The sequence below is a fragment of the Carettochelys insculpta genome, chromosome 9 (genome assembly GCF_033958435.1).
Source record: "Carettochelys insculpta isolate YL-2023 chromosome 9, ASM3395843v1, whole genome shotgun sequence".
NCBI classification, from domain to species: domain Eukaryota; kingdom Metazoa; phylum Chordata; order Testudines; family Carettochelyidae; genus Carettochelys; species Carettochelys insculpta.
Genome location: NC_134145.1, coordinates 61,290,770 through 61,305,586, shown reverse-complemented (window position 1 = coordinate 61,305,586; position 14,817 = coordinate 61,290,770). Strand labels below are relative to the sequence as shown.

Sequence of the window (14,817 nt, the reverse complement as noted above, 5' to 3'; positions counted from 1 at the left end):
TTGGTAGAAGGTACTTTGTTTTAATGAAACAGATATCCTGGAGCTCCTAGAAAATCACCAATGTTGTCCTCAGAGAGGCACAGAAGGAGCACTCCTGTATAAAATACTCATGTTAGACTAAAACAGGGCGATGGGCATCAGCCAGCTGACCCATATTCAAACTAAAATACAAAATTACAAGTAGGCACACGCAGTTCCCCAGCCAATCAACAGATCTCCATATTATGAAACTAACACCTTTAAAACTGTTAGCCAGCTGAAAAATGTGCAGCATAAGAGACAGTAACTTCAGCCCCATCCTTTCCCGTTTGTCTTATTTAGTTCAGACTGTGCTCATTTCCACTTACACACCTTGTTTCTCAAACATGTTTGGTAGCCCAACTTCCAGATACTTCTTTATAAAGTCATTGTAAAGGCAACTTGCATGCAGCTCAGATGCGAATAATTTATTTAATGGCATCAGACACTCAGCACACCAAATTCCATGAACTGAAAAAGAATTAAAAAAGTGGCCAAGTGCCTGAGCTGTTTCAATCTAACTCTACAGACATCTACATAACACTCATCTGTTAGTTATAAAAAGGATCTCTATTGGTACTGATTGGCAATTCACATCATCTACAATTCCTTCTTACTTCAGGTCTTCCAGGGAAGGGCAGGATTTCTCCAAACAGAATATTTGTGGTACAAAGGTTGACAAAGGGACTCAGCAGTACTGATAGCAAACACTCAGCTGACCAAAAGGCCACGGTCCTGCAAGTACAGGATACAGGGAGTATCTTCACTGCAACAATTAACTCAAGTTAGTACACTTGAGCTATTCCACTCAAGCTAGCTGGAGTGCCCACACTGCAGATCCCCACTCAAATTACACAAAGTGGTAGCTGATGGGTCATAATCAGGTTTTGTCCCCCTTGCATTACCACCTAGAGCTTCAGCAGGACTTAAGCTCCAATGTCCTGTCCACTTCTGGCTAACCGGCACAAACTTATACCATCACTTAACTGGAGCAAGAGATTTGTGTGTGGGGATCAGTGTCAGGTTAGGAGCTCAATCTAACATTGCAGTGAATACAGCTCTATGAAACATTAATCTCGAAGTTAGCCAACAGACCGAGCAGATTAATATGAACAGAATTTTCATTTTTAACTCAATATAGCTTTACTCACTTAATTTCACTTCACTACTTTAAATATAACCAGTACAGGGGCTTGCTTTCTTTTGTTTCCTTTTTAAAAATCTCAGGGATTTATGAGAGCAGACACACAACCTAATATAGCCCACATCAGAACCACTGCTATCTACAATGACAACACTTATTTAGCCTTTATTAATCCAAATACTGGACAGATTAAAGCACTTGGTGAAAGAGCCACACATTGGTTAAAACTGAGGCACCTATATATCGAGCCCTACAGATATCCGCTTTATATGCATGGCTCATTTCTGCAGATGTGAATACGGATACAAATTCTGTATCTAGAACCCTGATAATTTATAGATATCCACTTTATATCTGCAGGTACCCGCATCTGTGGATATCAATGCAGATATCCATGGCTCATTTTTGCAGATCTGAATGCGGCTGCATGTATACATTTTGTATCTGCAAAAGGCTCTACCTATACATAAGTGGTCTCATTCTCAGAAATGCTGAGCAATCACAGATTCCTTAAATTTCAGGGGAGCTGTTCATGTAAAACGCTTCTGAAAGATCAGACCGCTTATACACACACCTACACTGCCCTTAGTTATCTCCCTCCTCACCAAGCCTACTGTGCATGATTAATTGATATTTAATAAAAATATACTTTGTTCATCTTTATCTGTGGTTGCACGTGGTGGTTGCTACTGGTATTATCACAGAGTGGCAATTTTTTTTTTTTGCTGAGAACAGATCACGGACAGGAATCATCAAAATTTTAATCAACGGCAGCAAGTTAAGCCACAGCAGAGTGCTGTAATTACACATTACTGGGTCTCATTGTCAAAACGGTGCCTCAAAACCTCCCAGATTCAAACTGTCCCCCTCCCCACACTGGCTTCCTCCAATAGCCCTACTATCTGGCTGCCCAAACTCAGAAAGGTGATCCACCTCTGCGCTTGACCTCAGGGGAAAATTTTCACCCTTAGCTTCACAAATACTATGGAGTGCATAAAAGGGTGCTATGACAATGGAATGTTTTCCTTGTCTAACTCTTATCTGCCAAAAAGATAGTCCCAGTGGGCTTTTAATTAACTTACAGAAGGGGTAGGAAACTTTTTCTGAGTCCATTACGGAGCCCTTCTGCTGCAGTTCCAGGAAGGTGACTTTTATACCTGAAAGTTCTTCACTCACTGCTTCTCACTCCATACCCGCTTAACAGTGTGATCCCACCACTTCATGCTTGTTTCTTACAGTCCTTCACATCCAGAGGCTCTGTGAATGCCAACAATAATCTGGTGGTGTATATTTCCATGGCTCAGTGCAAGTGATGCACCTTTGATTCCTGTTCAGACTGGGTGCTCATAATATACTGCATGACCAGCCAAAACATGTTCATACAAGGACCACAACAGTAGAGAGCAGTGCAGGATCATCCTTTCAGAGATGGCGAACACAGTAAACAGGAACCACCGAAAAATGCCACAAAATGCAATCTGAAGCCCATAAAACCACGGTGTCCAATATGTTCACCACTCGCAACATGTGGCTAATGGGACACTGCACTGTGGTGAATACGGGGGTGTGGCCAACCCATGGCTGTTGGAGCCTTTAAATGCAGCTCCTCCTGCGAGCCACATGCAGGGAGTGCCGTCCGCCTGCCCCACACGAGCCCCACTGCTTGGTGGGAGAAACACGTGACAGCAGCCTCAGCGATTGCTCCCACAGCTCTGGTGAGTCATAGGCATTGAATTAGAATGGAAGCAGGGCTGGGGGTGCCTGGCTCTGGGGGAGGGCATTAAGTTAGAGCAGGACGGAGGTTGGGAGTACCTGGTTCTGTGAGAGGGGGATGGCATTTATGAGGGAGGGGCCTGGAGTGCCTGGCTCTGTGGGACACAAGAAAAAATAATTCGTAAAAAGATAAAGGTTGCAAATGTCACACAGATTTCTAATACAGTAAACTCTCGCGTTACGTGGGGGGCTGAGTTCCTGCAACCCCAGCATAACTCGAATTTTCACACAAGTTGAGGGCAGCTGAAAACCAGGCTGCAGCCTGTTTCCCGGCTCCTCTGGGCTTGCAGGCGCCAGAAAACTGACCAGCCCACCAGGAACCTGGGAAACTGACCAGCTCATGGTGGCAGGAAGCCAGGAACCAAGCGGCAGCCTGGTTTCAGTCTCCCCATGGCTTGCAGGACTGGGAAACTGATCAGCCATGAGACGCCCGCCCAGGGTTGCTGGTTCCTCGCCACTCTGGGAGAGGGATGGTTTCGAAATCAGGGCACCCTTTTGAAGGAACCCCAGCTACACAGCTATTTTTATTTTGAAATCAGCACTTTTGATGGGCCAGATGGCTGCTATTATGCTGGTGAGGCACTGAATATTCATATCAGCGTATCATTTGCATTTTTGAATGGCCATAATTTACATGCCCCCTCCAAAACAGACAAGTGGTATAGCCATGGCCTCAATGTTCTCATCTCCAGCAACTATGCTCATAAAAGGCACAGTCCAAAACTTTTGTTACCCAAGTAAACTCCATTAACACATCCCAGAAAAGCATCGCCCTCCTCCTATGTTACCACATAATTTTGTCCCAGAAAAACAAATCACTATTTAAAAATAAAAACAATGCCGGGTTTCTAATATTGGTTTTGTTGCTTTTCAATACATTCCCAGAGATATTTTCTAATGCACTTCAACTCTAATTTTAGACTGTTCTGTATTACATGCAAACACCAACCTATCCTACACCCCTTGCTCACATTACAGCACTTTTGAACATGAAACCATATTCACTATGCACATAAACTTCTCAATTAAAGCACTCCCACTCACTTGTTAAATTCAAACACACCATCGTGCTTTCCTGCCCATCTGGAAGGTTACTCATGCTGCAGCCAAGCAGCAGCTAAAGTACCTCCTTCACCAAACTGGCACGCCCTGTAGCAGCAACACACTGTAATCCACTCTCTGTTACTTGTTGAGGGATTGGAATCCATTCACGTTTCTAAGGCTTGAGGTCCTGCAACAGCCAAACAGGTCAAATCAATCCAATACTATTTCTCAAAAGCAAAAATAAATAGCAAGTAAAGAACAACCCAAGAGGGTGTACTCTGGCACCTGAGAACTTAGTAAAGAATTCTGCTTAGAGGTCACTCCATTACAGGGCGAGAACCACAATGTTCTGATAAGATGCCTGTCCCAGTGTTATCTGAACATAAAGACTTTCACTGTGTCAGTTGAAAAGCCTAATAAGAGACAGAACAGGAAGAGTTAGTCCATCCTGTACCCAGAATTTCATAGCTCAGTATATGAAAAGCGCCTGGGAATAAATGTATCTTAAAACTTTTTGTATGTGCTTAGGGGCATGCTTAAATGGAATTCTGTCTCCTCCTATGAGAGGGGGGGAAACAAAAAAGCTGTCATTCAGTTAGATCGTGGACCATCTTACTCATTATCCTCTCTTTGGGGCTAAACCTACACTTAAAACTTTGAAGTGCTGCCATGAAACCAGCACTCTGTGTAAACCACCTAACCAAGAAGCACAGCTCCCAGCATTGGGACCCCACTTACACTGGTGTTTTACAGCATTGTAATTTGTTGCGCTCAGCAGGGTGTTCACACTCCTAAGCAAGAAAGCCACAGTTCAGTGTAGACACGGCCTTACAGTGGCCCAAACCAGAGCTTCAGGAGGGAGAGAACAGAACAGGGCAATCAGGGCATGATCCACCCCTCTTCCACTCCCTGCATCTGGCAGTCAGAGGTTTAGGGAGTTAAGCAGAGGATTGCGCACCTGACCATCTGGGCTAACAGCCATCTATGGACAACTAACCAGTTCTTTTTCAAATCCAGTTATCCTTACAGGTACCTTAAATACTACTAAATACTCCTATAGTTTCTCATGTAAAAACATCCTCAGAAGGGGACTAAGTTTCAACATAGTAAATACTATACGGGGAATTTTATAGGAACTGAACAAAGTTTTCAGTGCAATTTATTTCAGCCTTCAGAGACCAGTTTCTACTGGTAACCCCCATACCAAGATTCCTTGCTAGCTTACCCTCTCTCCCTATATTTACCTTCTCAGCATATAATTCTTTATTCACATACACCCACAGGCATTCTGACAGACTTTGCAGGCACTCTTACTACCTCTCTTTCATTACCTGGTGATCTAGTGCTTAAGGCTTCCTGCAAGTATACTGGTCAGGTACAGTGACAGAGAGATAGCCGTGTTAGTCTGTACTCTAGCAAAACAAAAAAGCAGTCATGCAGCCCTTTAAAGACTAACAAAACAATGTATTAGGCGATGAGCTTTCGTGGGACAGACCCACTTCTTTAGATCATAGCCTTACCAGAAGTGGGTCTGTCCCACAAAAGCGCATCAACTAATAAATTATTTCGTTAGTCTTTAAAGTGCTACTTGACTGCTGTTTTTGGTTTTGGCCTGGTGCAGCGTCTCGCTTCTCCTTTAGTGAGTGACAATCTCCACCACACAGTTCTGGGAAGCTGAGAGTACCATAGAATGTTTCCTTAGGATATACCTTTCATTGCATCTTTATGAGTGGCAGCAGAAGTGACAGCTCAGGAGTACTAGGGGGTCACCAGCATTTTAACACTATGTCACGGAAACCTGACACAAAGATTAAAAAAGTCAGTAACCACCAGCATTTTTGGAAACAAGTTGGATGTCTCATTATTGCTACTACCGATGGAGCTATGAACAAAAGGGACAATTTTCAGGCATCTAGAGTAGAAAAGGCCATAAACTGACAGACCATAACATGAATTTCGTTCTTGGTTTGGTGTCAATGATAAGAACAAATTTATTCAGATGACGAATAAAAGGATGCCCTAAAAACAAACTGAGATCTGAAAATTCATCTGCAGTCTTAAGTAATAACAGGCCAAGTTCTGACAGACAATGAGCCTGCCCTATCTCCACTGGTAGCAACAGAAGCTGAAGTTAACACTTCTACAGAATCAGACATATACATTCTGGGATCAGATCTTCATTATTAAATTTGCTGACAACATGCAAATTTGTCAGCTCTCCTGAACTTTGGTTTGCAAGTGGGTCCTACAGAGCAGAGGTAAGGTAACACAGCTGAAAATTATTTGTATTTACCGAAAGAGATATAGGGAAACATCTCTTTAGTGTTCACTTAGGAGACTGGAAAAGACTGAACTGCACTGAATGCTTAGAGACGCCCTTAAGTACTGGAAAGTGATCACTTAAGACAGTTTTCCTGTTGCTGGAGGAGCCTCACTATGCATGTTTCACAGTACTGCTAGACAAGTATGTTTAATCACAGCATAACACCACTAACCTTCACTGGAGCGCATCAGCGTTTGAGTCGTGTACTCCAGAAATTTCTGACACAACACAGCACTCAAATGATCCCTTCTCAGTGAACACTGGGGGGGACAGACCCGGACCTTTGCCCACTACCCTCCAGCCAACGAGACGGTCCCAACAATTAAAACCCCTTGGCTAGGAGTAAGAGCAAAGAACTCCCGAGTCTTATATTTGGCTGCTACTGACTAGCAGAGCGACCCTGGCCAAGTCATTCCGCCATTCTGCGCCTCAGTTTCCCCCATCTCTAAACGCGATCCAGTTCCTAGCGCAGGTAACGAGTTTTGTGGGCTGTAAAGCGCTGAAAAGGAAAGGGGCCGAGGCGGCACGAAGATCACCCCCATCCCGTTCACGGCCAAAGGGAGAGCGGGGACCTGTCAGAGGAGGGGGAACGACCGGCTCGGCTTGGGAAAGGCGCTGGCGCCCCGTCCTTACCACGGCAGCCCCGGCAAAGCCCCCTCAGGGTCCCCCGTGCCATTTACTGCCCAACCCGGCTCTGGCGCGGGGCGAATCCCCTCAGAGCAGCCCCGCTCCCTATCGCCCAGCGCACCCGCCTGGGTAAAGGGGGCGCCCCGGCCCCCTGCCCCCGCCGAGCGGCGATTCCCGGGGTACAAGACCCGCACGTGGTCGCTGCTCCCCGACGGGCCCAAGGGGGCGGCCGCGGTGCGGCCTGTGCCGCGGGAAGGGGCGTGGCAGCCCCTCCCCGCGCGCCCGGGCCCGTCCCCGCCGGGCCACGCAGGCAGCCCCGCCGCCACGGAAGGCAGCGACGGGCCGCGGCTCTCGAGCCCTCCCCCGACGAACGGGGCGAGCGCGGCGGGGCGAGCGCGCCCGACCCCGCTCACCTGCCGCGAGCGCCCCGCACTCACCCCGGCCGGCGCCCACGCGCCATCCCCGGCCGGCGCCGCCAGTGCCAACAGCCCCGCCCGCGAGCGCCCCAACATGGTGGCGGCCTGACGGCGCCGCGCCCCCGCCCCGCAGCCAATAGAGCCACTTCAGCCAGCCAATGGGGACGCACGTCACGCGGGGGACCGAATAGGGAAGCTCCTTTACTACGACAGCCAATTGGAGCCGCTTGTTGGCCGCCACCCAATCCCGCATCCTTTTCCATGCCAGCCAATAGGAGAGTGCTCCGTTTCGCTCCCTCCGCCCTCAAGTCTAAGCCCCTCCTACTTAACTCTTCCCTGCTCGAGGGCTGGAAGCTGGCAGCAGTTGCTGTACGAGTGGGAGGGGCCTCAATTGTCTAGGCCCCGCCCCTATTGGCCCTGGAAGTGACTGCTGGAAAAATAATCCAGATTAAGGGAGGCTGCAACGGGGAAAGATTAGCGACACCCAGTTAAAGCAAGGTAGACTCTAGGAGTATCTCACAGACTAACCCCTTAAATTAGGCTTAATGCTGTCTGGGCAAAACCCTTCCTTGGGGAAAGAGTTGGACAGAGGCAGAAACTGGGAGGCAAGGATTCTCAAGCAAGGAGATAGACTGAGACGAGAAGGCCAGGGAAAGGAGAGACAGTGCCTGGGGAGGAAGAATGGGATGATGATGAGGGGTAGAGACTGCATTAGGACAGGGAAGAAGTGGAAGGGGCAGGAGAAATGGGCAGAAGAGTTTGGACCCACTATGCGCCACTCCCCTCCAAAGCCTGGAATGGAACCCACAATTGCTGAGCATCATCATTTTTCTGCTAAACAAAACAGCAGTCATGTAGCACGTTAAAGACTAAAAGCAAATGATTAGGTGATGAGCTTTAGTAGGGCAGGCCTATTTCTTCAGACCTGGAATAGTGCTAAAAATGAACTGGCATAATGAAACATTTTTCTGCTGTCAGCAAATAACTGAGTCCCACCCTTCTCATCTCCTCCTCATGCTGGTCTCCACAGAGAATGAAGATGGCAACCTACTACTGTTATTGGTTACTCTGTTAACTCATGTCATGGGTATTTGTGCAGTTGGTCAAAAGCATCCAGTCCCACTAATGTCCCGTGTAAGTGTCCATATGATGCCACATGCTGGAATTCAGTTTTTTTCCCCCCAGTTTGCTTTTCTAAAAACCTAAAAAATTGCACACAAAAAGGCTATATTAAAAGATCATTAAGGATGCAAAGGCAATCACAAGTTAAGAAATGTCAGCATTATGAGCCTCATAGAAAAGCCCATACAAATGAACAACTCTGTCTTCACAGCAGGGTTTGGATAGTGTGTAGTATATAAGGCCTGGAGCCACCCATTGAACAAATGAAGAGAAGGCAAAATATTTAATAGCTTCCCTTAGTGATCACCATCTGTCCTGTACCCTGAGTAAATCAAAGGTAACACAGGAAAAAATAGCCTGTGATCATGTGAAAGACACTATCATAATGCATGCACAAGGTTAGTGAATTAAAGCTGCACAGGCTGAGTGCTTGACTTTCCAACCTTAAATGTTCTTGTGTGGCGGATGCTGAGGAGGTCTACGTTATAAGGGAAAGAGCATATCCTACAGCTGAACAACAGACAGAAACAAGGAAAGCTAGGCTCTATTCCTAACTCCTCCATCATGTGCCCTTAGGTAAATCATTTACCCTTTCCATGCCTCAGTTTCCACCATAAACATGGAGATTAATCATCCTTTACACACGAAATTGTTGCGGGGGGGGTTACGGATCAGCTGCAGAAAGCTGTCCAAGAGACTCTGCTAACTGAGAGCAGAAGAGGTTAAATGAGCCCCTTTCCTTCCTCCTGAACCCTCCAGACCCAGAGCTGTGCAGGAGACATCCCATTTAGATGACTAGGACTCGGGTGGGTATTCCTCTTCCCCCAGCCATGATTATATTGACCGTTAAGGAGGAAACTGCAGGGAAAAGGCAGAGACTGGAGCCATAATAAACACAATGTTATCGTAAGTTTAGTTCTCTTACCACTGTTTCTGGTTCACTTCCATTTTCAGCTTTGAGAGTCTCTGGTGAACACCACTGCAGAATGGGAAAACTATAATTTCTATCAGTTTTAGACTTACATGCTTTATAAACTTGTACAACGTGCAAACAAGAGACTAAACTGAGTGACTGTGTATATCCTTCAAAATCTTAAAGGCCTTACACAGGGAAAGAGTTGCCAGCTGTCTGGCTTTCAACTGGAATTCCTAGTGGAAAAAGGGATCCTGGCGGCTCTGGTCAGCACCATTGACCAGGCTGTTAAAAGTCTGACTGGCAGAACCATGGAGCTAAGGTACATGCCCTGCCACATGCCTCCACATGGCTCCCAGAAACAGCAATATGTGCCCCATCCAGCTCCTCTGTGTAGGAACAGCCAAGGGGCTTCTACATGCTATCCCCTCCCCTCCCTAAGTGCCAGCTCTGTAATTCCCATTGGTTAATAATTGTGGCCTATGGGAGCTGCAGGGATGGCACCTGTAGACTGGGCAGCTTGCATGCCCTGGAGCCACCTCTCACAGCCTGAACTCCTCATTTCTTGCCCCACTCTAGAGCTTGCACCCGACTTACGCCTCCCTGCACCCTAAACCCCTCAGCCAGCCCACTGAAAATGAGGGAGGGAGGGAGGATGCGAAGAGCAAGCAACAGAGGGAAGGAGACTAGAGGGTAAGGGTTGGGATAAAGGTGTTCAGTTTTGTGCAGGTAGGAAGTTAGCAACCCAAGTCAAGCAGAGGCGACCAATTTTGACTGAAAGAGAGGAGGTATTATTTTCCTAGGAACATTTTGAAACATTTTGAAGTTACACACTAGAATCAAAGTAACTCTGACCAAAAAAAGCCTCTTTCCTTTTTGAAAAACAGCCTACTTTTATACATGTTTTGTAAAGTTACGTTTCCTTGATGCTCCTCATGCTCCAGGCTGCAAATTATTCTAAGAGTTTAAAATAAAGCCTGCAAAACAGAGCGAGTTTGTTGAGAAACATTCCCACTCCACCTGCTTCATTTGCTAACAGTGCCCCTTCCACTTCTGATGTGCTTTTCCCAACAACACGCATGGCCCTGACAGCTGTTTTCATGATGGTCTCCTCACTTTCCTGGTCCGCTTGTTGTTTCTTTTTCATTTTAGTACCAGTATTCAGGCAGAAATTCTTCCCCATAGCACTACAGCAGCTGTGCGTCTGTCCAAATTTAACTCTTCCCATTCCCTTATCTGTCAGCCCTGATTTAATGCTTTTGTTCCCAACTCATTGCTGACAGAGGTGGAAAACAAGCTTTTTAACATCACAACATGCAGAATTACTAAATCTCAGTTCTCCTAATCTCACTCTAAGAATATGGAACACTTAATGTTTAATTATTCCAGCTGTTGAAACTAACTCTTTCAGAATAAGACAAGTTCTATGAAAATACAAGAGGATGGGAACAGAATCTCATTTTTCTTAATAGGGTTTTTAAAATGCTTAGCTCTCACTGTATATAGCAGTTTGGATAGTTCCTCTGAGAAGATTATCTGATTTCATGGTATTCTAATTACTAGTTAGTGGAACTATTATTTCAGCCCTACATATGGATTCATGAAATAAATAAATCCTATGAAAAACAAACATATTCAAAGGTGTTTGGGCTCCTGTGAAACCCAAATGCACTGCCCTAGAAGAAATTGATCTAGCCCTGAAAAACAGTGTTTTCCATAGTTAATGATCAGCCAGGAAATGCACCCTGAATGTTTAGGGGCATACTAGATTAACATACACTTGTGCCTGCAAGCAATGATATAGACATTTTTCATGCTTGTAATAGATGTTCCACAGTCAAAATTATCTTCAAAGTGAAGATTTACTTGGCATTTCTCAGGTTCTTAACTCAAGTTTTGTTTTTTATTCATTTAAATCATTTGCTCTGGGAAGGGGTTATGGGTGAGGAGTTGAGTATGCAGGCCAACCCAGACAGAGGGGACAACCTCAGTACTCTCTCACCAAATTAGCTTGGGGCCAGATGAGAAACACCTGTCCATGGCCACTGCAGCAGGCACAGATGAGGGGGAGATTCATGGCTCCCAGCTGGGGCACAGACACAAACTCACTGAAATATACAGTAGATAGCTGTCCCTTTCTCCACTCCCGCCCACTGCTGGCTCAAAGGGGTTAGAGCTATCCTGGTCCTCCTATCTGGCCCCTTGTGGCCACCTTTGTGGTCATTATGCTGTGGAAGTGTCCCATTCCCCCTCCCACCACACCCTTCCATTTTATGAGAAAATTTTTAATCCAGAACACACTCATCCAGCAACTTCCATAATCCATCATGATTTTAGTTACCTGGATGACCACTTATGGGTGTGGCCAAGTTTCCTGTGGTCCCATAAAGTTTGTTTCCAGCCACCAGTCCTGGCTCTCAGTGTTCTGTGCTGTTATTTAGCTGAAATTTACTCCTAAATGTCTTCCAAGAGCCCAGTAAGCGATGTAAGCGTTGGCAATGTGCTAGACAATATTGATTTCCTGTGGTCCAGCAAATTCTCTCATCCAGCACTGATCAGGTCCCGAGGGTGCCAGATTAAAGAGGTTCAACCTGTACAAGAATCCTCCCGGGGAACTTGCAGAATTTCCCATCTTCTCCACAGAAATGACATGCTCTGCTCATGTTGGCTTACCCATCAGATATTTATCTGACACTTTGTGTGGGGTTATGAACCTTTACAACGTTATTATTTTAGAAGCATTGACTGTGATTTCCCATAGAGATTTTTCTTTATAAGCCCCCATGTACAACCTGTTCGTAACTTACATCTGCAGCAACCAATTTATTTGCAAACTGATATGTTTGAAATAGAAGAGGGCTACAATTTTTCTAGAGGACTTTAAGTTTAGGAGTAAAGGATTAACTTGGTAGCTAATAAAGCTACGACCCTTCATTGCTTATATTCCTTGTAACTCATGATTTACTGATCCATGTATTTCAGGCCAGCAAGTCATAAATGTCATAAATATTTGTATGCAAATAAGTAGAGGCACTTGTTACTGATGGGAAAAATCACCACCACTTAATTGTTATGGACTGGGTCTCTGTCAGCTGCCTAATGATTACAGATTTAAAAATCCCACAATTTAAATTTACATTACCAGGCAATTAGCACTTTCACATTTTACGTGCTTGGAAATCAACTGCATTCCAGAACAGCCAGGAATGGGGATGGCTCAGGTGGGTTATAGAGGATCACTGAGCCGGGGTGGAGGATGGAAAGGAGATCAGAGAGAGATGGAAGCTGAGTTCTGATGTTCTGTCACCTTGGGTAGCTTGCAGATCTATTAAGGTCCAAGCAAGTGCAGCTCTAAACCTGCAAACCATTGCAGTGGGCTAAGAGAGAATCTTGGAGAAGGACTGGTGAAAGTGGAGCTGACGAGAGAATGTGGATCGATATTGACCCAGGGACCAAGGACCATCTAAGGAACTAAGAATTAAGATTCTCAGGAGTTAAAATAATTATATCAGCTCCAGTAAAATCTCTGCATGCCCAGAGGAGAAAACTTCAATCAACACACAGGCTGTTTGCCAGATGCTGCCCAGATCCTCTGACTTGCAGCAGTGGGATAAACGTGGCAATACAATACATCCAATGTTTACAAGAAACAACCAAAATTCCAAAGTCAAAAACTCCATTACAGCTAAGCCTGCTAAAGGGCAGTTCCATGAAACACTGCTATGAATAGTCCCACAAACACTGAAAAGATAGAAATGACAAACTAAGGGCATACAAACAATTTGGATAGTGCTGACAGCAAGCTATATGCCCTGTTAAAACACACGGCCGATTAAACTGGAATGTTTTCAACAATCATCAACCAAAAAGAAACAAAACACTTTGCTGAGCACACTTTCCTGCTTGGGGAGAGGATGTGCCAGAGAATGAACCACACGTGACAGATGTCAGTTACATCATTTTATGCACAGCTGGAAGACACTCAGACACTACGGTGATGAGTGTTATAAGAACCTGCATGGAATAAATTAAATAATGCAAGCAACTTTAACTTTGCCTCACAACAACACTCTCCTCCTTTCTAAAGAGGCAAATGGTTCTTCTGTCTCTAGTCACCACCACCAGAACTTTGACAGCTCACTCAGTGAATGGGATGAAACCTTGGACTTGGTCAACAGTTAAACCAGGCATAGCACCCCTTTGTAGGCAGATTTCCAGAGTGCATGCGGGACTTACACAGTACCAGACTTGAAAACAAAAGATTCTAAGAGAAGAATATTACTATTTGAGAGGAATTTTTACAGAAATATCCTGAGAATAGGATAGATGCAGAAGGTCACCGATGAGGAAGTATATAGGAAGATAACAGCCGAACAAGACCCACTGCACGAGGTTATACAATGGAAATTACAGCTATTTGGGCATATTTGCAGAATAGATGACAAATGAAAAATCAAGACCCTGGTATTTGGCATAATGGACAGTTTGAATAGGCGAGGCAGACCCCACAGAGAATGAGTAGATGATATAGCAGATTGGTGTGGAGCTAGTTTACAGAAACTAAGCTACTCTACACTGGACAGGGAAGGATGGAAGGAAATATCAAGAGAGGCATCAGACACCAACAGGTGCTAGGCTCATGGTTGATGATGATGATGACGACAAAGAACACTTGAAAAGCCTCCTCTGCTAACAAGCCTTTGACGTTGCCTATTCACACTCTGCAGACCTGTCTATGCACAATGCCTAGGAACACAAGCACCCTTTCCTTTTTCTTCTCTCATTTCTTTGTTTTGAAAGAAAAGTTTCTTAATTAACTGACTCACCACAGGGCTTCAATGACCAGCCACCACAAAGTGCCAGGGAGGAAACCAAGATGCAATGAGGGAAGTCTCAAAGGTACAGAATGAGCTCTGAGCTCGTTTCAGCTGCTGCAATTGTTCATAAGGAATTGAAGGGCCAAACAGGATACCATTTTTGTTCCCACTGAACCCTGCCCCAGGAAGGGACAAGGCATGGAGAGGGGATTGTTCCTCATTGACTCTACTTTCTATCAGATTCAAGACATTTGTTGAGCTGACGGATTGAATCCAAAAACAGTTGGCCACCTGCTAACTAAAACAATAATGATACTTAGTTTTTTATATAGTGCTTTTCATCAATCTATCTTAAAGTGCTTCACACTCTTAAGGCTCCAGTCCTGCCAACAAAGATCACAGTGCTTACAGGAACAACTGATATCAAGCTCAGCACGCATACACCATGCAGAGTCAATGGAAAACAAAATTATTCTGTGATGAGCACCCAGCCTTTCATTCTGCCTTGTCAAATCACTCACTACTGCTCCAGAGCATCCGTAAACCAAATAGGACTTGCCACACTGCTTTCTGGCAAAGCAGTATATAAAAGCTTTAATAAATTGCTTTTATTCACAGTG

The 14,817-nt window shown here is 45.2% G+C and overlaps 1 protein-coding gene across 6 annotated transcripts in view; it reads right to left on the bottom strand.

The window, feature by feature from the left end:
• FAM20B (FAM20B glycosaminoglycan xylosylkinase) overlaps positions 1-7,453 on the bottom strand; it is a 28,265-nt gene extending 20,812 nt beyond the window's left edge. For 2 of the 6 annotated variants that reach the window (XM_075002990.1, XM_075002995.1), the window contains exon 1: positions 7,367-7,453. The gene's annotated coding sequence lies outside the window, so the exon portion shown is untranslated. Of the gene's footprint in view, positions 1-635; positions 970-3,979; positions 4,167-5,688; positions 5,778-6,474; positions 6,701-7,342 lie in introns of those variants that run through there. The other 4 variants (XM_075002991.1, XM_075002992.1, XM_075002993.1 and 1 more) reach the window with 4 other exon arrangements.
• Positions 7,454-14,817: the final 7,364 nt, after the last annotated feature.